The sequence below is a fragment of the Physcomitrium patens genome, chromosome 14 (assembly GCF_059467195.1).
Source record: "Physcomitrium patens ecotype Gransden chromosome 14, ASM5946719v1, whole genome shotgun sequence".
Classification (NCBI taxonomy): Eukaryota; Viridiplantae; Streptophyta; class Bryopsida; order Funariales; family Funariaceae; genus Physcomitrium; species Physcomitrium patens.
Window position 1 is genome coordinate 16,231,877 of NC_143423.1, and position 24,073 is coordinate 16,255,949.

Below are 24,073 nucleotides of genomic sequence, written 5' to 3' on the forward strand. Positions count from 1 at the left end.
ACTCTAGTGAATTTGTTCTTAATATTAACAACAATAAATCTTTGATATTATCTTTTAACTTATATCAAAATTGATTAATAAAGGCTTTTTCATTTTAATCCACGTTATAAGCAAGATTTTGGAATTCAACAATATATATGGTGGCTAAATGTGATCTTTATTGTAGCAATACAAGCTTGGTCTCTACTATATTTTCTTGATTACTTTCTTGAAATATAGTTGTTATTGAAGAAAGAGAAGTTAGAAGCTACAACATTTAGTATCAATAAGATTGTACACAAAGATAAGTGTGGAGTAAAATTAACTTTCACTTTCAACACTCTTTACTTATAGCTAAAGTTTTTATCTATTATATATGAACTTTATTTATAATCATTTTTATTCTTTTTTACTATATTTAATTAAACCCCAAATTATTTTTAACCTAGTTACCACCTAAAACCTAAGTAGCCATTATATTAACTTATTTTAATCTTTTGCTAATTTTTAACTATTACAACTTACTATGATTCAACTCTATCTGTTGACAACTATGTAAGATCTTTCTAATCTTCAACACTCCCACTTTATTAATTATCAAAAAGCTTTCAAGTCTAATGCCTCTATTAACTCATAGTATCTATCTTTTACTAATTCTTTTGTAAGCTCATCAGTAAGCATATCTTTTGTAGTACAATACTTTATATCTATTATACCATCTTTAATTTTTTCTAAAATAAAATAATATTGAATATTAATATACTTGATTCTTGAATGGTATTTTGGATTTTTGAAAATTGCAAGATATTTTTGATTGTCACATATAATTGGAGTTGATTCCAATTATACTAATTTAATATCTTTTAAGAATTACCTTATCTAACATACTTTTATTGTACAATGACTTGCTGCCATGTACTTAGCCTCTATGGTTGATCTTGAAATGATAAATTTTTTCTTACAATTCCATGAAATGGCTCTTATTTCAATAAAAAATACACATTTTATTGTGAATCTTCTAACATTTGCATCTCCAACTCAATCCACATTACAATAATCTTGCAAAACAATGTTCTAACTATCAATGCATAAATTGATGTTCTTGATAAGTATCTCAATATGTTTTTTATCATTGTATTATGGATATATATATTTACTATAATATTTATATATATAATTAAATAGAAGTAAATAAAAATAGATTTATTTCATAATATTTTTTAGAATAGCTTCTTAGAAGCTTTATGATGTTGCTTTGACTTTATATGTATTTATAATTAATTGATAGGATAGAAACTTGGTCAATAAGTTAACTACATATTGATACCTTGCAAAAAAAGCTAACTATGTGGCATATATATAAAAAACTTACATTGTAAGTTAAAATACATATCTTATAAAATCAACATGTTTTTGAAGTCTTGTAAGATATTGCCATGTAGCTCTTAATTAAGAGTATATAGGGAAGCAAGAATAAAACCTTTTTCACTCTTATCAATGCTTTTCTAATCCCTAGTCTTGTTTCATGACTTTCTAGTATTTTTGTCTTTAGCAATAGCCATTGTAGTTTAATACTATATCATCTTTGAATAATTTTTTAGTCTTTTTGAGTGTCACAAGAATATATTGATAATTTAGTATTTAGAGGTTTATGTCTTTAATATGTTACCTGTGAATGTAAATTTTCACTCTTCAATCCAAGTTAGAAGATGGCCTCAATTAAGACTTGCTTATAATTGGTGGTATGAAGTGAAGTAAGCATATAACAAGAACAAAACAAGAACAACCACAAAACAATTGAAATAAATGACATGAAGTAATTACAACACACAAAACTAAGTCATAGTCTGTTCACTATGTTTTCACCTAATAAAAAATAAAAAGTAAAAGTAAAAAAGTATATTTTTAGATATTTAATTTAATTATCTTTCCAATGATATAATAAACATATAAATCCAAATTATTGTGAGTAAGTTATGAAGTTTTAAAGATATGAAGTAAATAATTGAAAAGTGAAGTGAAAATATTTTATCTCAAAGGCAACTTGCTTATAGATCAAGGGTTCGAGCCTCACCAAGGCTTACATGTAGTATATAAGGGTGTCTAAGAGAGGTCACGAGGCCTTAGACTTATCCTCCTAACTACCTTCAAGGTGCTACAACCCATATGAGACTTATACACTCTCCTTCATACAAGGACTATACTAGCTGCTAGTCCTCCTATTTTCTACTAAAAGGACCAACATTTTTGTAATTTTGACCTCACCATGGTATTCAAAAATACCTAATTAGCCTAGGAACCTATTGTGGCCTTCAAATCTTACTCCATTTCTTCATAAAGGCTCCCAAAGTGGTCAAATTTATTTTTATCAAGATCTTAAAAATTATTCTAAAAATTCCTAAAAACTTCTAAATAAATTCTAAATAAATTTTAAAAAATTCTATAATATTTCTATGATTCTAATATCTATCTAAGGATATATTTTTCTACCTCGGCAATTTTTTATAATAATAAAAATCAATTTAAATCCACTATAAATCCTATTTTTTATACCAATAATTAAAATGACATGAAGTTCTTTTTCATGCTTCTTCTAACTATTAATATTTATATTTTTTATAAGTAGTATATATGGATAGAAGACCAATATAAATATTGGTCTTAATAAATAATCCTTACTATTCAATAATGAATAAAAATACTAAACTAATGAAGATAATTGCCTCCAAGACTTACTAAGACTCCATTTCTACCACTAACATACTTATTTTCTATTTCTTTAACGATTTCTACACTACTTATTATATCTTGTGATTTAAAGCATTCTAAATGCATATTTTTATCTTAAAATAATAAGTGAGTCAATTTGATGACTCACATTAACTAATAAAAAATTCATGCCTTAAACATGTATTGGCTCACAATATTTATACTATATGGAAGGTCCACTCTTATAGCCATTATTACGTATACAAATGAACCTACTATTGTCTTGTATGGAATATTTTACATTTCACCTTGAACTTATATATATTCTTTATTTGTGAGATTCATCAACTTCAAATTGGCTTCTAAAGGTATTTCAATGGATTTGTACTCTTTCATGTTGAATCGTTTCAACACTTTTTCAATATATTTTCTTTGATTCATTATAATAGTCTTGTTATGAAAATTTCTTAAAAATTCAATTCTTGAGTAATAGTGGAGCTTTCCTAAATCACTCATTTTATACTCCTTTTCTAATATGGCCTTCATCCAATCCATCTTTTTTATATTATTAGCTAAGATAATTAAATCATCAATGTAAAGGATTACAATCAGCAAGAATTATTTAGATTTCATTACATATAGTGAATAATTAACTTCACTCTTTACAAATTCTTTGTTGACAAAAAACATGTCAATACATTGGTACCATGTTTTTGGTGATTGTTTTAATCCAAACAAAGATTTTTTTCATTAGTACATAAGATATTTTTTTTCTTGTTGTACAAATTCTTGAGATTGATCCATGTAGATGTCTTCTTGTAATTTTTCATTTAAAAATGCCGTCTTTCCATTCATTTAGTGTATTTTCAAGTCCATTGTTGCTCAATTGCCACAATGGTTCTAATAGTGGTGAATTTGGCAATAAAAGCATAAATCTCATTAAAGTCAATACTAAAAACTTATAGATATTTTTTAGAAATTAATCTTGTCTTATGCCTCACAACCATATCTATTTCATCTCTTTTAGTCCTAAACACCTATTTACAACTAACATTAGATTGTTTTGTTGCAAGAAGTGCCAATTTCTATGTATCATTGTTTATAAGATATTGATATTATTCTTCTATAGCTATATTCTACTTAATTATATCTTGGAACTTTAAAGCATCACAAAAAGACAATGGATTAGCAAGCAAGCAATATTTGCATGTTTTTTACTTACTTTAAGAAAAATGTGATTCTTCTACTATTTATCATGTGGTCTTTTTTCTCTCAAATGATATCTCCTTTCATCTCAAGAAGATTCATCTTTTTATATTCCATATTGACTTCTAAGCTTCTTTTCCCTTAAAGTTTTTTTTTTATTATTTTTTTTATTTAAAGATTAATATTCCTTATCATTATCATTATTATCTTCAACATCTTCATTGCTGATCCTAGGAATTTATAACGCCTTCTTCTTCATCTTCTTTGCCTCTTCATCTTCATTCACACTTTAATCATCTTCATTTCCTTCATCTTCTTGTTTCTTTGTCGAATTTGAAGATATGTCGACAAATACACCATTACTTTTACTTAAATGTATCTTTAAGTGCTTACAAGTACTCTTGTGTTCCAAAAATTCAACATCATGACTTTTGATGAACTTTTTGGTGTCCAAATACATTAGCCTATATGCCTTGGTACCTTTATAATATCTCAAGAAAATACACATTGTACCTTTTGCATCAAGTTTGAATCTTATACAATCTCATTTCTTTGCATGTGTAATGCATCCAAAGATTTTCATATGTGAAATGTAAGGTTGTCTTCTACTCCAAACTTCTTGTGGTGTCATTGATGCAAAAATCCTTGTCGGACATCTATTCCTTGTATATATTATATTTACTATAGTTTTTGTTCAAAATCCATAATCAAGATTTTGAGTATAAAATATGTTTTTTTTTCTATCTCCACAATGGTTCAATTTGCTCTCTTAACAACACCATTTTATTGTAGAGTGTATAGAGTTGTTATTTATCTAGTAATTCTTTCATCTTTCAAATAAACATCAAATTGCTTAGATATGTACTCACCTCCATTATACATATGTAGTATCTTCATCTTGTACTCACTTTGTTTCTTAATAAGTACTTTAAATTCCTTAAACTTCCAAAAGCACTCATTCTTAGCTTTAAAAATATAGATCAAAATCTTTCTTGAAAAATCATCAATGAAAGTAAGGAAATACCTTATTCTTCTAATATTTGTAGTCTTTATAGGTCCACATAGATTAGAATGGACAATCTCCAATAACTTTGTAGCAGTATTGCTACACTACTTGAAAATGAGGCTCTATATTGTTTACCTTGTATGTATCTTTCACATGTAAGTTGTATTATATTTTGGATTTTTTTTTCTAAGATCTACGCTACTTACCATAGACTTAAGCTTTGCCATATTCTTCATATTCAAATGGTGAAGGCGACAATGCCATATATTCAACTTATCTTAGTTTGATATAAATTCAATAAATATAGCTACTTCTACTCTGTTAACCTTCTTATACTTAAGATAGTACAAATTCCTCTCTTTAGAGCCCTTGGCAACTATGTTTCTATATATTTTTTTCACAAAATATCCGTTTATATTGAATTAAATTATAAAATCTTCTATTACAAGTTTATTTATCAAAAATAGATTTTTCTTCATCTTAGGCATATGAAAGATGTTTTTAAATTTGATCCTATTGATTTTCCATTCACAACCACTTCTATCATAATAGAATAAATTTTAGTAGCTTCACATGTGCGATTATCTACCAAAATCAGATTTGATACTGAAATAGCAATTTTGAACAAAATATCTTATTTTGCTACAAATGAAGCAAGTTTTGACATTACCTCATTGGTTTGAATAGTTGTCTTTGCCTTATTATGAATAGAATTCTAAATCTTTACTTTGAGGCTCTTTTTCTTTCTTTTTGGTCACTTTATGGCTAAGTCTTGCTGTTATGTAGTCCATTATGAGTTCTTTCATCTTAATGGATTTCAAACCCATAATGAGGTAGTTATAGGATTCCAATATTGTACTATAATTATTTATAGTATATAAAAATTGACTAAAATATATAATATATTTATAAATATTGATATATATTAAAATAATTGATAAATTAATTTTAAAAAAATTGATGTAAGAAAATTTATTTTGAAGTTTATTTATATTGATTGTAATATTTAAATTATTTAGGATTTAGATATTTAGTGTAAATTTTAAGAAAAAGATTGGAACTCAAAAATAAAGATCTAAACCTCTAAGAAATTTATTTAGAGGGATGAAACCAAGACATTAATAGATGAAGGCAAAAGGTAAAGAACTTCATTCCTATTGGTCAAAAGCCATGCCTAATAGTCTCTTAGGAGGCTGTTTGTAACAATAATAAGAATATTGGCAACTTCAAAAAGAAAATTAAAGAATCAAAAGCAAAAGTTGTAAAGTTTAGAGTTTGGACTATAATTTGTACACAAATTTTAGAAGATTTGAAGTTAGTGTGATAAAAGTATAGCCATTTCAAGTTAAGGTGTCTTTTTAAGATATATTATTGCTCTTTTGAGGATATAAGAAATTCTACAATAGTTTTGGAAATCAACAAGTACAATTGCAAGGATGATTTTAAGACCTATTTTTTTTGTAAAAGAATTTTTGCATTTGAAATTTATATGAAGAAATTATAGAGCATTGAAGATAGCACATGTAACTTAAAGGCAATAAGTGAGTTATTTTATTGATAATAACAGTTGAAGCCATATCTTGAGTTTTTGGATAAATTTTTGGCTTAAAGTTTCTTTAAATATATATTATTAGGTTAAAAAGCTATATATCAAAATTTTATGGTATTTTATTACTTATTTTATGAAATATAAAGAAAATTACACATTGATGTATGTAAGCGAGGGTTTCAAGCTACTATTAGGATTTTGGCAATATCTCAAGATTTGTAATAAATTTATAGTTAAAATTTGTTATGATAGTTTTTAAATATATTAATACTTCTTGCAAAACTTTGATTTGTTTGGATAGTCTAATTATGACATATGAGCTATTGAAGTTTAGAAAAAAATCAACTTAAAGATATATAAGGTTTTATAATATATTTATGATATTTTGGATGATCTTTGGTACATAGAGCTTATTATTGATGTAATTACTTTTATAGAGACAATTTTATGTATAAACTTGGTATTTTTTTATCTTATGACTTGATTAAAGAATTAGTGATAGACAAAAGCCTTGAGCTTTTTTAAGGCAAATTCTCTCTACTACAATATTTAAAAGTTCATGAATAAAGTCATAATAACATCTACATCTTCAAAGGGCTTATTTATAATTGTAATTTGGTTTACAAGTACCTTTACTTTTTTGATATGTACCATGAGATCTTCACCTTCTTCCAACTTATAAATAAAGAACTTCCTTCTTGTATAGATGATATTAGATAAGTTCTTACTCTCATAGATGTTGCAAAGATTCTTCCATGCTCTACTAGACCTTTACAAGAAATAATGTAAGAGAAATTGGCTTCATTAATATTGGATGCAATCAATCCAAAAGCCTTTTTTCACAATGTTTATAATCTTTCTTTTCTTTTATATCAGCATACATACTTGGAGGCTCTTCACTTTCATCTATAATATTCTAAAGATCTAAAGAAGCCAAAAAAAAAACTTCATTTGAACCTTCTAATGGTAAAAATTTTCACCTCTAAACTTTTCAATTATTCTCAAGCCTTCATCTTTACTTAAAGCTATGTTTAAAAGAGAGGTATATCAAAAAAGGTAAATAAATTGTCTTAAGGCTCTTAAAATCTCAAAATACCTTCTTTGTGAATAAATTATTATTTTTACTTTCAAAACACTTTCAACTTTAGTTCTATGACTTTCTAAAAGTCCAATAAACTTTATAAACTTTTCAAATCAGATTTGTCCACTCTTATATCACTTTTATGATCACAAATCATCTCTGAGTACTATAAAAGGTCCTTTGAATATCTTAAGCTTCTTCAATGCATGAAACTACAAAGTTAGTCCACCAAAGATCTAACTCAACAAGAAAATATAATGCAAGTATTCTATAACATCACCTTCAGGTGTAAAATATATCCCAAATTCAAAATGTATTTAATAATAAGTAAGAGCAAATCAAGATCTAGATTTAGATATGAATCTGAAAGTTAAGAGATTCTAAATTCTAATACTAGCAATAATAACATAATCTATTTCACACAACAATAAAGACTTTATATAACTTCAAAATTCACAAGAAAATGTGAGTGGGTTCATAACCTATTGAAGAAAGAGAAATAAGAAGCCACAACACTTAGCATTAACAAGGTTGCATACAAAGAGAAGTGTAGAGTAAGATTAATTCTTATTTCTAATATTCTTTACTTATAATTGATATTTTCATCTATTATAGATGAATTTCATTTACAATCATTTTCATCTTTTTTTTACTACATCCAACTAAATCCTAGATTCTTTTTAACTTAGGTACCACCTAAAATCTTAACTGCAACAATAGTAATTTATTTTAATCTTTTGCCATCTTTTGACTATTAACAACTTATTATGGTTCAAATCTATGTGGTGGCAACTATGCAAGATCTTGTTGATCTTTAATAGTGACAAATACTTCTAAGAATGAATTCAAAACATAAAGTAGTTATAAATATTTTTTTTTATCAAAGATACAAAGTAAAAAAAGAGTACTTCTTCATAGAAGTGCATTCACAAATCCAACTTGTATAAATCCATTGAGATATTAGAAATGGTGCAACGTTAAATAAAACTTTACTTATTACAAAATCTTCAAAATTTTGATCTTATTCCATTAAACTTTTCAAACATAATAATCCTTATCTCTTTTGAACTTGTAAAAGCAAGACTTTGTGAAATTGGTTATGAAGTTGATCTACTTGCATCTTTTAACTACACAACTTCTTGGCATAGATTCTAAAATTCTTTTATATGTGTAGGAATAGTATCTTTATGATTCATATTAGAAATATATAAAATTTCTACTTTTAGAGTATTATCAAGCTTGTAAAGATCTACAATAGTTATAAATCTATTTTTATTTTTGCCAAGTATAGTATCTATGATTTTTCCTTCTATTTTAAAAAAAATTATGAATTCCCAAGTTAAATTAGAGGAGAGTAATATGTAGCTTCTAATATCAAATAAAAATTTCTACAAAAAGAGATGATTTGCTTTCTATAAGAAAAAAATCAATGTTAATTTTTTTTTTTTTTTTTTTTTTTGTTTAAAAGTAGGTAGTCTATAACCTTCAAAATAAAATAATAGAAGTAGAGTAATTCACTCACTTTTAAAACAAGATAAGAATAATAAGTTAATTCTCTTATCAAACTATTAAAGACATGAATCTTAAAGAAAAAAATATTCAATACACTCTTATATTATTCAAAAAGAATAAAAAATCATTCAAAGATGGTAATTAAAATGAGACCAAATTATCTTAAAAATATGAGATCTTTTTAATCCATAGCAACATGAATCCTATTACAATGTAAGACAAAGTAGACCACAATAATAAAAAAAAAATAGGATAAAATATATTCTATTTTCTTTACTACGAGGAAGGATCAAAAGCTATATATGACCAAATGTCCAAATGGCCCTAGCAAGTCCTATTTATACTTTGTTCAATCATCGTCGAACTTTCAAAAATATTCTTAATGATAGATCTCACTTAGATAACCGTCCTAAGCTCTTTTTAGAATATTTTATGATAGGTCCTACTCAAATAACCACCCTAAGTTCTTTTTAGAATATTTTATGATAGGTCCTACTTAAATAACCACCCTAAGTTCTTTCTAAAATGTTCCATAATAGAACTTATATAGTCTACTAATCTAGTTTGAATTTTAGAAACTTTTATAAATTTTTCAAACATGGCTTTAACAATCTATTCTTATGTATCAACAATACAAATATCTTATCTATACCATGTTCCAATTAATTTCATTCTACTAATAGAGAACGTCTTCATTTTTCTTTTGATGGTATCTCCAAATTATTTCTTGGTAATAGATGACATTCTTTGTAGGTTTTCATATTACATTGTGGATAGAATAAACTTTCTAAAAGACTTTATATTGAAGTTATGGATGTCTACTACCATAGAAAAGGTAGTAATACTCCAAAATATTATCCACTTTATACTGTTCTTAATCATCAACTACAACTGGTCATGGTGCTAGTTGTTATTGGTCCAAAAAATGCCTTAGCTCAGTATAAAATTTCTTGAGTTACAAAACATCGAAGACTAGATAGATCCAAATATGTGACAAAAGCTAAAGGCGGTATCGTAATACGTGAAGTCTTGCTTGAGAATGCTCCGAGCACCTGGTTGTAGAAGGAAGAATGGAAATTGCAATAACAAAATCCTAATTCTAATAGAATACTAAAAATGCCCTAATTAGACTATAATAATATTAAGAAAGCTTAATCAAATTCAAAAAAATCTCAAAGAAATTTCAAACAAATAATAAGAATTCTTAAAGAAACATTAAAAAGAACACAAATATCACTCAAATACATCTCAATTCAATCTTAATTTAATTCTAGTTAAAATCCTATTGAACTTCATTCAAACTTTAGGCCAAAACTAATTGAATCTTAAATCCTAAACCAAATCTTAAATCCTAAATCAAATCCTAAATAAACCTTAAACCAAATCCCAACCAAATCCTAAACCAAATCCTAACCAAATCCTAAATCAAACCTTAACCAAATTCTAATCCAAATCCTAAACCCTAAACCAAATCCTAATCTAAATCCTAACTAAACCTTAAATCCTAAATCAAATCCTAACCAAATCCTAAATCCTAAATAAAATCCTAACCAAATCCTAAATCCTAAATAAAATCCTAACCAAATCCTAAACCAAATCCTAATCCAAATCTTGAACCCTAAACCAAACCCTAACTAAATCCTAAACCCTAAATCAAACTTTAATCTAAACCCTAAATCCCAAACCAAATCCTAATAATTCCTACAACAGATTTAAACCTCAATAACTAATGAATAAACTATTAATCTTAACTCAAATTTTTTTCACTTCTAAAAAAATAAGTTAAAAACAAGTACAAAAAAATTGATAAGGATTGGATTTACCAAATTGAAGATAACCTCAAAAATGTGCTCGGGTATTGGCCAGCCTCCTTCTCCAATCTTGATGCCAATCTTCAAGAGCCAATATCTCTCCTTTTCACTATTCGATTGATCTCAAAATTCGCATACACATAGAAAAACAAGTCTAATATCCTCTCACATAATTTTCACTCCAATCCAACCAATAGATTGCAAGAAATCTCAAAAACCCCCACTGGACCTAAAATTCTACTTTCTGAGACCTTGACCCACTTAAACCTCAATATTCCTCAATTCAACTTTTAGATCAAGCTCAAATTCACGACACATATTAAACACAACTATAACCATAAACCCACAAAATTTCACCTATAGATCTATTACAAAACTCTTGAAATCACCCAAAACGTAAATCCTATTTTATTTCATAAAACCCAAGTCATCCAAAACAAACCTTGACTTTGAAAAGCTCTTACAAAGTAATATCAAATCCAAATCACCCAAAATCAATGCTTATAGAAAGCTTGTTCAGTCTGCTATCAAACCTCATTCTTCGATCTCCAAAAGAACCCCGGAGTCGTCGTCGAGACTTGGTTTTGTGCCTTAGGGTCTGATTTCGACCCTGGTTCATAACTCGTCCTCTCCGGGTATCAATATCTAGTTTTTCTAAGTAAATTTTTTTTAGAATTTATTCTTAACTTCCTCCTAAAGATTTATATATCATTTATTTTTCCAATATACCTTATTTTTCCTTACTTATGGTACTACAAAGTAAGTAGAAGTTACCTCTATAAAAGACAACATTGGTACCTTTTAACTTTTCTACCCCTTTGACTATTAATTATATTTCTTAGATAATTTGTTCTAATGCTTTGAACTAAGATCTCTTAAATCACAATAATCTCCACACTCTTTCACCTATTAGTCATGTTACATGAAGACAGTAGTATGCAATATCAAAAATCACTGTAAAAATATAGAAAAGTCTAAGCTACCAAGGTGCCAATTTATAGATTTGAGTTTATGTAGCAAGTAGTAAGTTGGTGTTGGAAAGTAATATGTGATTACCCTCCTAAAAGATCTTATCTTAATAATTAATAGATTAAAGATTGGTGAGTAATTTTACCTTCTAGATTATAAAGACTCTTTTATTGCCTTAAAAAGAACATAAATTGATAATATCAAGTCAAAAGAGATAAATAATTAGCATGGTTGATACAAGGATTAAATTGAGGATAGGTGTCAAGGACAAAGACTCGATGAGGGAAAATATACACCAAAAGGCTATCTCGATATAATAAGTCAAAATATAAACAAGTAGGTATATTAAAAGGAAACTGGAATGGCTATTGCCACAAGACAAGAAACTAAAGACTCTTGAACCTGGACTAGAAGCAAGAAGGAAGTTGACAAGAGTGAAGAAGCCTTCACTCTTGTCTCTATATATACTATCTAACTAGGGGCTACGTGGCGACGTTCTATAGGACCTCCAATATGTGTTGACTTTGTAGGACACATGCCTTGACTTACAAGGCAAGTTTTTCTACGTGTGGGCCACATAGTTAGCTTGATCTTCAAGCTAACAACATGTGTGGCACATGGCCAACTTGTTGACCACGTTTCTAATCCAAAAAGTCAATTAAAGACACCTATGAAGTCAAAGCAGCGTCTAGGAAGTTTCTAGGAAGCTTCTATATTAAATATTATAGAATTAACTTACTTTTATCTACTTTTACTTACTTCTACCTATTTCTATATGTAATTATTAGCTTACATGATTATGGCCGTGACATTACCCCCCCTTCTAGAGACGAGTTCCACGAGGAGCGGTCATCATATGTTGAGGAAATCTATGATGCGACGAATTGTATTCGCCACATACTCTGATCTCTGTTCTCTTCGAAGATGATTGATAGGGCCTCTCAACCATCGGTAGTGTCCCATACCAGGGCGGGAAGACCACCCAGTTATTTGATCATTGTTGAGGCCTTCGTAACTTCCTTCGAATAGAATATTCAGAACATCATGAGGAGTTGTTCCTACCTCTAGCAAAATCACCAAACATCGGGAGTCCCTTCCCAAATCGTGATACCAAACGCGTTGTATCTCACCATCTGTTCGAGGAAGAACATGTCATTCTTGAAGATCTTCATCTCGATTGCGTTGTCTTGAAGGTTGTAACAATCGTAATGTCTCGTCCGGCAGGTCAGCAAACGAAGGTTCTTGAGTTGAATCCGCTGGTTGTTGGCTCTCCATCTAATTAGCGTCACAAATGTAAAGAAGTTACAAACAAGGATAGGAAATTGAATGTTATCTTGCCTCAATCTTGTCTCTTTTATAAGAGAGATTTTCATCTTGGTTTTGATGGATGTCGTTGATGAAAAACTTTAACTTTAGCTGATGCATTTGCTAGATTCCTGGATGGCTCCCATGTGCGCTCACTAATATCATATCCGCGCTAATGAACAAGATATTCCAGCTTATTTTGGCGCCGCCTTGAGTCTAATATCTCTTCCACCTCAAATTCTTCATTATTATCTACTTCTATAGGAGGCGATGGCATTTGTCTTCTTCCTTGTATATCCACTGTCTTATATGGTTCAAGAAGAGATACGTGGAATACAGGATGGATCTTCATTGACTCCGGTAGATGTAACCGATATGCAACTGGGTTGATCTGTTCAGAAACAGAAAAGGGGCCAAGCCTACGATAGTCCAACTTGTCACAAGGTCGAGTAGTCTTGATATTGCGACGAAGTAGCCATACCTTATCACCCACGTTGATTTGTGGTTGCTCTTTACGATATAGATCTGCGTTTATCTTTTGTCGTTCTTGAGCTTCCTTCAATTGTGTCTTCATTATTGCATGTAACTCTGACAACCGATTTGCCATATCTTCTGCTGCAGGATTATCAACTTTTGAAAAATCAAAAGTATCAAGTTGTGGATGATAGCCATAATTGGCAAAAAAAGGTGTTTGTTGCGTGGAAGAATGTACCGTATTATTATAAGCAAACTCTGCCAATGGCAGAAGGGTTGTCCAATCATCTTGTTGGTAGTTGATAGTATACCTTAAATATTGCTCCAAGACTTGGTTTACGCGCTCTGTTTGTCCATCAGTTTGAGGATGGAAAGCCGAAGATAGCTTTATGTCCACTTTTAAAATCTTGAAAAGGGTCTTCCAAAATCTTGACACAAATTGAGTTCCCCTATCCGATATGATATCTTTAGATAATCCATGATAGCGATAGATATTATCAATGAAAAGCTTAGCTGTTTCTTCACCTGTGATAGATTTTGTACATGGCACAAAATGTGCCATCTTGGTGAAACGATCTACTATCACAAATATAGAATCATAAGATCTTGAGCTTAGAAGATCTGTGATGAAATCCATAGAAACAGAAGACCATGGTTGTTCTGGTATAGGTAATGGCTGAAGAAGTCCGTAAGGTCGATGACGAGGAATTTTTGATCTTGAACAAATATCACATGATTGTACAAAGTCTTTGACTGACTTCCACATTTGTGGCCACCAAAAATCTCTTGATATGAGTTCCAAAGTCTTATTATATCCAAAGTGCCCTGCTGCTGGAAAGTCATGACGTGCTTGAAGAACACGTAAAGGTGCTTCTCCTTCTGGAACATATAGGCATCCTTCAAAATATAATAGATTATTCTTGAACTCAAACTTAGAAGGATCATGAGACTTGGAAGAATAATTCTCGATATCATAAACAATAGGGTCTGAGGACATACTGGACTGGATTTGCTTGAGAAAAGTTGAATCAACAGTCAATGTTGATTTCATTGCTCGGAGATGAAATTGCTCCGGTTTCAAGAGGATCGTTCTTTGTTGCTCAAAAACTGCATCTCCTTCTTTTGGTGCAAAATAAGAACGTCTAGATAGGGCATCGGATAAACCTTGTTGTTTTCCTGGCCGATAAGTGATAATGAACTCGAATCTTGACAAAGACATACTCCAACGAGCTTGACGACGATTCAACACGCGTGCTGACATGAAATACTCGAGGTTCTTGTGATCTGTATACACAGTGACTGGACTAGAAGCGCCTTCTAGATAATGACGCCATTCTTGAAAGGAATCCACGATCGCAAGAAGTTCTTTATCGTGGATCTCATAATTGATCTCGGCTGCTGAGAATTTTCTTGAATGAAAAGCTATCGGATGAAGTTTGTCATCTGTTCCCATTTGTGATAAAACTGCACCCAAGGCAAAATCTGATGCATCTGTTTCCATAAAAAATGCCTTGAAAAAGTCAACACGATACAAGACTGGTGCAGAGACAAACGATGTCTTCAAGGCTTCAAATGCTGCTTCCGCTTGTTGATTCCATTGAAATTTATCTTTACTAGTCAAGCGTGTAAGTGGAGCTGCAACTCGTGAGAAATCTTTGATGAAGATCCGATAGTAATTGGCAAATCCCAAGAAACATTGGACATCTCTTACTGTCCTTGGAATCTTCCAATCCATGATTGTTTGGACTTTCTTAGAATCCATCATGAGACCATCATTTGAAATGATGTATCCTAAAAAGTCAACTTGAGTAGTGTGAAATACACACTTTTCCATCTTGGCGTACAATCCTGCATCTCTAAGTTTTTGTAATACTTGACGAACATGTATTTCATGTTCTTCGACGTTCTTAGAATAGATCAGGATATCGTCTAGATAGCAGACGACAAAATTGTCTAAGAATTCACGAAATACATCATTCATGAGATGTTGAAAAGCAGCTGGTGCATTCGTGAGTCCAAAGGGCATGACATTATATTCGAAATGTCCATACCTGGTTCGAAACGTAGTCTTCCATTCATCTCCTTCTTTGATCCGTACTAGATTATATGCTCCTCTTAGATCTATTTTTGTATAGATCTTAGCTTGATTCAATTGGTCAAGGAGTCATGATATCAAAGGTAATGGATACCTGTTCTTGATTGTGATCTTATTGAGTCCTCGATAATCAACACACATTCGTAAAGATCCATCTTTTTTCTTTACGAATAGAATTGGAGCTCCTGCTGGAGATTTTGAATGGCGTATGAAATTCTTCGCTAAATTCTCGTTAATATATGTCTTGAGTTCAGCCATCTCATCTTGCGATAAACTGTAAATTGGTCCAAATGGTGGCTGAGTTCCTTCCTTGAGGTCGATTGAACAATCATATGGACGATGCTCAGGAAGAATATCTGCATTCTTTTTCTCAAAAACGTCTTGATACTCCTGATATTGACTTGGAATGCCACTTGAAGTCTTTACGTTTTCAGAAATAGGTGCAGCATAAATAGCAAAAGTTGATCCTTCTTTTGCTGCGTGTATAAATGCTTTTGCACCTATCAGTACGAGTTTTACTGTACTAGACTTATAATTTTTTACTTGGTTCGTAGAACTATTAATAACGCTTTTGGAAAAGTCAAGTTTACGCGAATTCCAATCTATTCGAGGGTTATATTTTTCTAGCCAGGATAAACCTAAAATAACTGGATTGGACGGAGATTTAATTATGTTAAAAGCTATGTAGCTATCATGACCATCTATTGTTACTTTTATAGGATGAGTTTCATGAGTGACATCTCCAGAAGACAAGGGACGACCATCTATTACTTCTACATGTACTGGTTTAGGTTTCTGTACAAAGGGTATTTTACGACTTTTAACAAATTGTTCATCTAAAAAACATGCTGAGGCTCCCGAATCTAATAAAGCAGAGGCTTTGTAATTCTTAGGTCCTAAATATAAATCTATTATAAAACAAAGAGAGGGTTCTGAGGAGAGGATAGGACCTTCATTAGGAATTGTACAAGGTTCCAGCTGCACGGTCCCTATTGTAGCTGGACGAATCCGTTTTCTGACATGTTGTCTTCTTTGACCGTCGTACCCCTCATTTTATAGTTGCGTCGTTTCTTTGGACAATGTTGAGCAGTGTGCTTAGGTTCTCCGCAATATAAACATAATCCTTCTTGACGACGACGAATCTTTTCTTGCTCAGTTAGAGGTTTAAAACGTACCGCGTCAATTTGCATGTCTTCTACTTCCGAATGTACGTTTGGTAAAGATGTTGATGTTGCCATTGAGTAATAACGTTGAGGTTCCCGTGAATGCTTCTCAGATCGAAATTCAAAAAGTCGATTATCACATTTTACCGCAAAATTGATTGCTTGACTCAAAGTTTGAGGATCAGGTAAGTTGAGCATCAATTTCTTTACTTCGTATTGCAATCCATAAAGAAATTGACTGATGAGTGCAGCATCATCCCACTTGATGTCAATTGCAAGTTGTCGAAATTGTGAAGCATATACTGTTACTGAGCGATTTCCTTATCGTAGAATTCGGATCTTATTTGTTGCAACACGAGTTGCATCGTGTTCACCATACATAGATCGAAACTCCGCCAAAAAAGCTTCCAAATTGTCCAATATTGGATTTCGTTGTTCAAGAAAAGTCGAAAACCACGATAATGCAGAACCAGAAAGTAGAGTGCCAATAAACCTGACTTGTGATCCTGGAATTGGATAGCTTTGCGGTTGAAGTTCAATTGCCAATTGTACTTGATTGATGAACCCTCGAAACTTTGATCTTGTACCATCAAATTTCTCAGGTAAGGCAATTCTTGGTTCTCTAGTGCTTATAGGGTGTTGTACAATTGGAGAAGGAACGTGATTTGTTGTAGATGTTGAAGCAGCTCCGATCATCTCTATATCTCCACTTTCTGCTATTCTTGTTCTTTCCTGTGTTGGTGAATTGAGTTGATGCATCGCAAGCATTAACTCCCTCATTTGCTCTTGCATTTGTGCCATTGCACTCTTCATTTCAACAAGCTCTGCCATAATGACACTAAGAAGAAAAATTTGTTTGATATTGCTCAAGACAAAAGAAAAGAAAGACTTGATAACAAAGAAGATACTAAGAACAATATCAGTTTAGAAGTGGGTAATCCGCAAACTTCTAATACGCTTATGTCTTGTCAAGAGAAAGGGGTAATCCACTCTTACTCAAGAAAAAACAAAGCTCTGATATTGTAAGTGTACTCTTGTCAATCTGTCAAGGACAAAGACTCGATGAGGGAAAATATACACCAAAAGGCTATCTCGATATAATAAGTCAAAATATAAACAAGTAGGTATATTAAAAGGAAACTGGAATGGCTATTGCCACAAGACAAGAAACTAAAGACTCTTGAACCTGGACTAGAAGCAAGAAAGGAGTTGACAAGAGTGAAGAAGCCTTCACTCTTGTCTCTATATATACTATCTAACTAGGGGCTACGTGGCGACGTTCTATAGAACCTCCAATATGTGTTGACTTTGTAGGACACATGCCTTGACTTACAAGGCAAGTTTTTCTACGTGTGGGCCACATAGTTAGTTTGATCTTCAAGTTAACAACATGTGTGGCACATGGCCAACTTGTTGACCACGTTTCTAATCCAAAAAGTCAATTAAAGACACCTATGAAGTCAAAGCAGCGTCTAGGAAGTTTCTAGGAAGCTTCTATATTAAATATTATAGAATTAACTTACTTTTATCTACTTTTACTTACTTCTACCTATTTCTATATGTAATTATTAGCTTACATGATTATGGCCGTGACAATAGGATTGGACTAAAAAATCCCTAGGATAGGTTAAATTGATACTCAAGGGTTGACCATTTGTGTGACAGGGTTGAAATCAGACCTTCAACTACTAAAACAATGACCTAGGACAAAATAGGATTTCATTCAAAGATCAGAGTTTAGGATTCAAGAGCTAGCTTAGAACTTCTTCTTAAGACATAGGATTTATTTTTGTAGAGTTTTTTGGACTTGGCGATTGTTATTCAAAGTGAAGGTTGATATTAGTAACTTGGAATTTATCCAATACAATTAGCGCTAGTACACTTGGCTAGTTTGTAAAATTGGTGTCACATCTATAGTTCAAAATTTGATAATGCTTAGTTGATTAGGTGTGATAAGTAAATATGAAAATTTATAAAAATCTAAGAATTAGATTGAGAGATATATAGATTTTGATACAAGAAAGTATTGGAAGTTAGTAGTTTGGAGTTGGATAGAGTTTCTATAATATTTGAAGATCTGTTACTCAAATCAAAGTAAAATTTAGCAATATATTAGAAGACTTGAAGATCAAGCTATATACCAATTTTGAATTGAAGTTAATAGTTGGTTAAGGAAAATCTTTACTAGAAAATTTGCATCAACTTTCAAGTTGATAGCCAAGTAACATCAATGTGGTTTTTAGGCGTTTATTCACAATTTGTAAGTTGCATTGAGATGAATTCTTATTGAGCACATAAAAGACTTATAGTAGAATTTATGTAAATTTTTTTTCTTGAAGTAGGTGATTAGTTTAGGATTTACAATTTGCTAAAGCTTACTCATTAAGATTAAGGTTTGTAAAGAAAATTCAAAATTACCTAATTATGAAAGTAAAAAGGCAATTGGAATTTATGTATGGTTGAGATTACTAAAGAGATTATTTTTGAGCACTTTGTATTGGATTTAAGTACTTTTGAATTAAAATTCAAATTACATTCTTTTTATAAGGATGAAATTTATTAGGATTTTTAGATACTTATAAAATATAATCTCACCTTCCATAGTCAAATATCTAGTACATTTTTAAATAGAACAATATGTAATACAACAATGCACCATGGCCAAGTAAAGTTGCTTCAAGAATTAGTCTACAAATACAATAATTGTAGTATGATTGTGAGGCGACTGAGGTAAATACATAATAAAATTCTTAGTCACTTACTCCTAATGCATCGTAGATAGTGGAATTGGCTGTAATAGTCTAAGAGATGCTATATTGCATATTTTGTTACATTGGCATGACTTACAAGAGTGCTCAAAAGTTCAAACATTATAATTCAAATTTGCCCAAAATTATGTCTTTGAGACCCATTTTAGAGTCTTCTTATGTTCTAGATGTCTAGATATTAGAATGTCATGTTCTTCTTGAAGTATGCATGTCCAAAGTATAGCATTGTCAAGTATATAAATTTTCTTCTTGAAATAGAGTAAATTTTTACCAAAACTGTAATTTTGTTATTGTACATCGTCCACCTTCAGCTGATCGTTAACCATCTTAAAATAAGCATTTTAATAGATAGCTTCTTTCTATTCTATCTCTTTAATTAGGTTTGAAATGATACTATAAATAGTAAAAACTTCTACCTTGTCCCTCAATTTGGCCCTTAAGTCTGGTCTCTACAATAAGTTATCTAGCACAATATGTTGTTGCCTTTGTTTGTACTCAAGTTGAATGTCAAAAAATTACAACTATTCTTTTCAATGATGGTATCATAATTTCATATTTTTCAGATGCAAATTATATAGCATGGATTAATGGTCAGTCCAAATAGTCACCTGTTTTTTTAATACATAGTATTGCTACATCTTTGTAACATATACAATTATTAATTACTCTCAATCATATATAGAGTAATTATGCTCTGTCTTTTTGAGCTTGGGTGATTCATATACTATAGATTGAAGGACTCTATCAAAATCTCATTGAAGGATTGTTCCAATAGCAAAGTCTAAAGTATTAATATCAAGTGTATAGGAAAGATTGAAATCATATAGTTGAAATATTAAAGCAGTAATGAGTACTTCTTTCAACCTATTAAAGGCTCTGTGCTACTCCAATTTCTATTCAAATGATGCACACTTTTCTAATAAGCATGTCAATGAGGCAACAATAAATGTAAATTGTCAAATAAAATAGCGATAATATCCAATAAGGCCTAAGAATGAACGAACTTCAAAAATATCTTTAGATGTTGGCCAATCTTCTACTGCTTTTATCTTATCTTATTCTATATGCATGCCTTCAGGAGATACCATATGCTCCAAAAAAGTGACCTTTGACTTCCAAAGTTCACACTTTCATTGCTTACAATAGAAGCAACTATCTTGTAGTTGGCATTGTACTTTTTCTAGATGTTGCTTATGTTTTTGAGGAGTTTTATTATATACTAGGATATCATCAATAAAAATAACTACATACTTGTCCAAAAGGTATCAAAACAATTTATTCATATGATCCATGAAGGAGATTGGAAGAATTAGTGAGGCCAAAAGGTAAAATAAGCCATTTGAAATATCCATAGTACATACAAAATGTAATCTTTTTTATATCCTTTCTTACAATAGGTGTCTATCAATAGGTACTCCAAAGGTCTAATTTACTAAAGATGGTTGTATCTCAAAATTTGTCAAGAAAATCATCCATGTATTATTGTGATGTACTTAACTTAAGTGCATCAAAGATATTTAGAAGGTAATTAATTTTACTTATAGAAGGAGGAAGAATATAATGCTAATACATTTATATCTTTGAATAGAATTTAGAATATAAAATTATTATTATTAATGGACTATTTGAGCTTGAAGGTATTATCTATTAGGATAGATATTGGACTCTATAGTAGTTCAAGATGATTATGAGAAGGCAATTAGGAATAAGGATTTTTAGCATCAAAGATTTTAACTTTTTTTTGGAAGGAGGGAGAAGAAAGGATTAGGATCAAAAGAAGTCTAAAAGAGGGATTGCTAGAAATTTTGGAAAAATAGACAAGATTCAAGCCTATTTTGGGATTTTAAAGGCCACTTACAAAACTTTCTTCTTTTTATTCTAAAAATTTGAAAGAAATTAGATTGCATTATTAGTTTTTCAACAAACTATAACATCTAAGAAATAAAGCTATAAAGAGGAAGATTCAAGCAAATTTGTAAAAAGGGCATTGCTAGAGTTTTTAGGCATCAAGAGTTACAATTGGTTTGAGATTTCTATGCAATTTTTTGTATTTTTTTCTTATTTTGAGATTTTATAGAAAGCTAGATTTTATTGTTAGCTTTCCTATAAGATATTTCATATAAGAAGAAGAGATATGAAAAAGGAGATCTAAGAAAATTAATGAGAATAGGAATTTTTGGATTTTTTAGGTAGCAAGATTCAACACTAGTTCAAGGTTTTCTAATACATTATCTGAATTTTTATATTTTTATACTAAAATTTTGAAAGAAATTGGATCTTTTTGTTAATTTTCCAACAAGATATTTCATGCAAGAAGAAGAACTATGATGAGGGATGTTCACATAAATTTGTGAGAAGGCATTTGCTAGAGTTTTTGAGTAGCAAAATTCAAGACTGGTTTGGTATTTTCTATGCCATTTACTAGCTTTTCTTCTTTTTATTCTGTAAATTTAAAAGAAAGTAGATCTCATTGTTAGCTTTTAAATAAGCCTTAGCACATAAGAAGAAGAGTTGTGATGAGGGAGATTCAAGTTAATTTTTAGACAAGGATTTTAAGGGCAACGGCTATAGCAACATTTCAAATTTTTTTCCTCTTTTGTTTGGCTCTCATTTTTTTAAGATTTTTTTTTATGGACTTTGATAATTTGAAGTTTATAACTTGAATTAAGCTCAATGAGCTAAATTTTATCTAGATTAAATTAGTAATAAGTGAATTATAGATATTTTAGTAAGATGAGGTATGGATTTAAGATTTGAGTTAGAAATTGGATACATCTTGGCACAAGAAAGAAATTAGTCTAAATTTTGTACTTAGCCTTTGGCTATCTTTTTATATTTGACTTCATTTTGGCAACATTGTACTTCTTGTAATACACTTACAATTAAGGAACTTGTATTCTTTTGAAGAGACTTGCCTCTTTAACATAAATTTGGTACTTCTATTGAGAGCATTCTTGGGGCAATTAGAAGTATAAGAAGAGCACAATGAAGTTATGGAGCTAGGATAAAAGCTTGGAATATGAAAAAGAATTCAAGAATTGAAGGAAGAAGTGAGAAGATTTTGATAGTCAAAAATGATGGATAATTTTGGAGGGGCTAATATAAGTAGCAATAGAAGAGTACGTGTCAATGATTTACTCTTAGCTTTGAGTATGTTTATGGATAGATAATAAAAGATTTAAGCAAGTGAGAAGGAGGTGACTAAGATATTACTTGGTTTGATTAATAACTATAAGATGTTTAATAGGAAGAACATTAATAAGTTTCTCCAAGCATATGTAGGAAAAATAAAAGTACATCAAGTCCCTGAGAGTCACTATATTCCTAGTTTGGATTGGCATACTTTCTTGAAATTAGAAAGAGAATGAAGGATTTACATAGAAGTAATTTAGAAGCTTATAATTTCTATAAAAGGAGATTGAGAGATAAATTTTATGATGAAGATTTTGATAAAATCACCAAAAAAATAATTTTTAGAGTAGGTTGAGGAACAACTAGGGAGGTCTATAGCCTCCAATAAGTTGCTTAGGAAATTTGAGAGAAAATTCTCTCAACTGCCATCTTCATAGAGATTTTTATTGGATGTAAGGAAGATTGAGCTCTTCTTACAAGTAGAAAATGAAAGATTAGAAGATATATTTTTTTTTCTCTTATTTCATAAGTCTATTAAAGAAGATTTAATTAATAATTGGAAGAAAGTAGAGGATGCAATGTGTGAGCTATAAATCCTCCTTACCTTAATTTAAGAAAAAAAATAACTTCACAATAAGTTTGAAAGATAATAGAGATTAATTATGAGATTACTTTAATGGTTGATTATTTAATCAATCAATTTATAATTATCTAAATAATACCTTCTAAGTAATGGTTACCATTTCATTTAGAACAAGTAATAAAAAACAAAAAAAAAAGGATTAGGAAGTACTAGAAAATAGAAGCAGTTGGATGAGAAAAAAAAAATAGATAGAACAAGCAATTGGATGAAAACAAGTACTACTGGACAAAAATATCATTGTTGTATGGAAACAGGTATAATTGGATGGAAACAATATTTTTGAATAAAAACAGTATAGTTGGATGAAAATAATACTATTAAATGGAAATTATACAATCGGATGGAAATAGGTGCAATTAAATAAAAAAAAAATACAGAGATAAAGCAACAGCAAAAAAAAAAAAAAAAAAAAAAAAAAAAAAAAACTCTCAACTTCAACCCTCATAATTTTTTCATTTCAATTCCAAATTTGATGATTCTTTTATCTAACCTTACTAATTCTCTCTCCTCTACATAATAAATATATCTAACAAGAAAATAATTCCACTAACAATGAGCTCCAATAGGACCAGCAAGGATATGGAACAAACAACCTATAACATTAGTTCATAACAAATAAAAATACTACAATTCTTTGGTGTTTCAATAGACAACCCTTACCAAGGATTCAA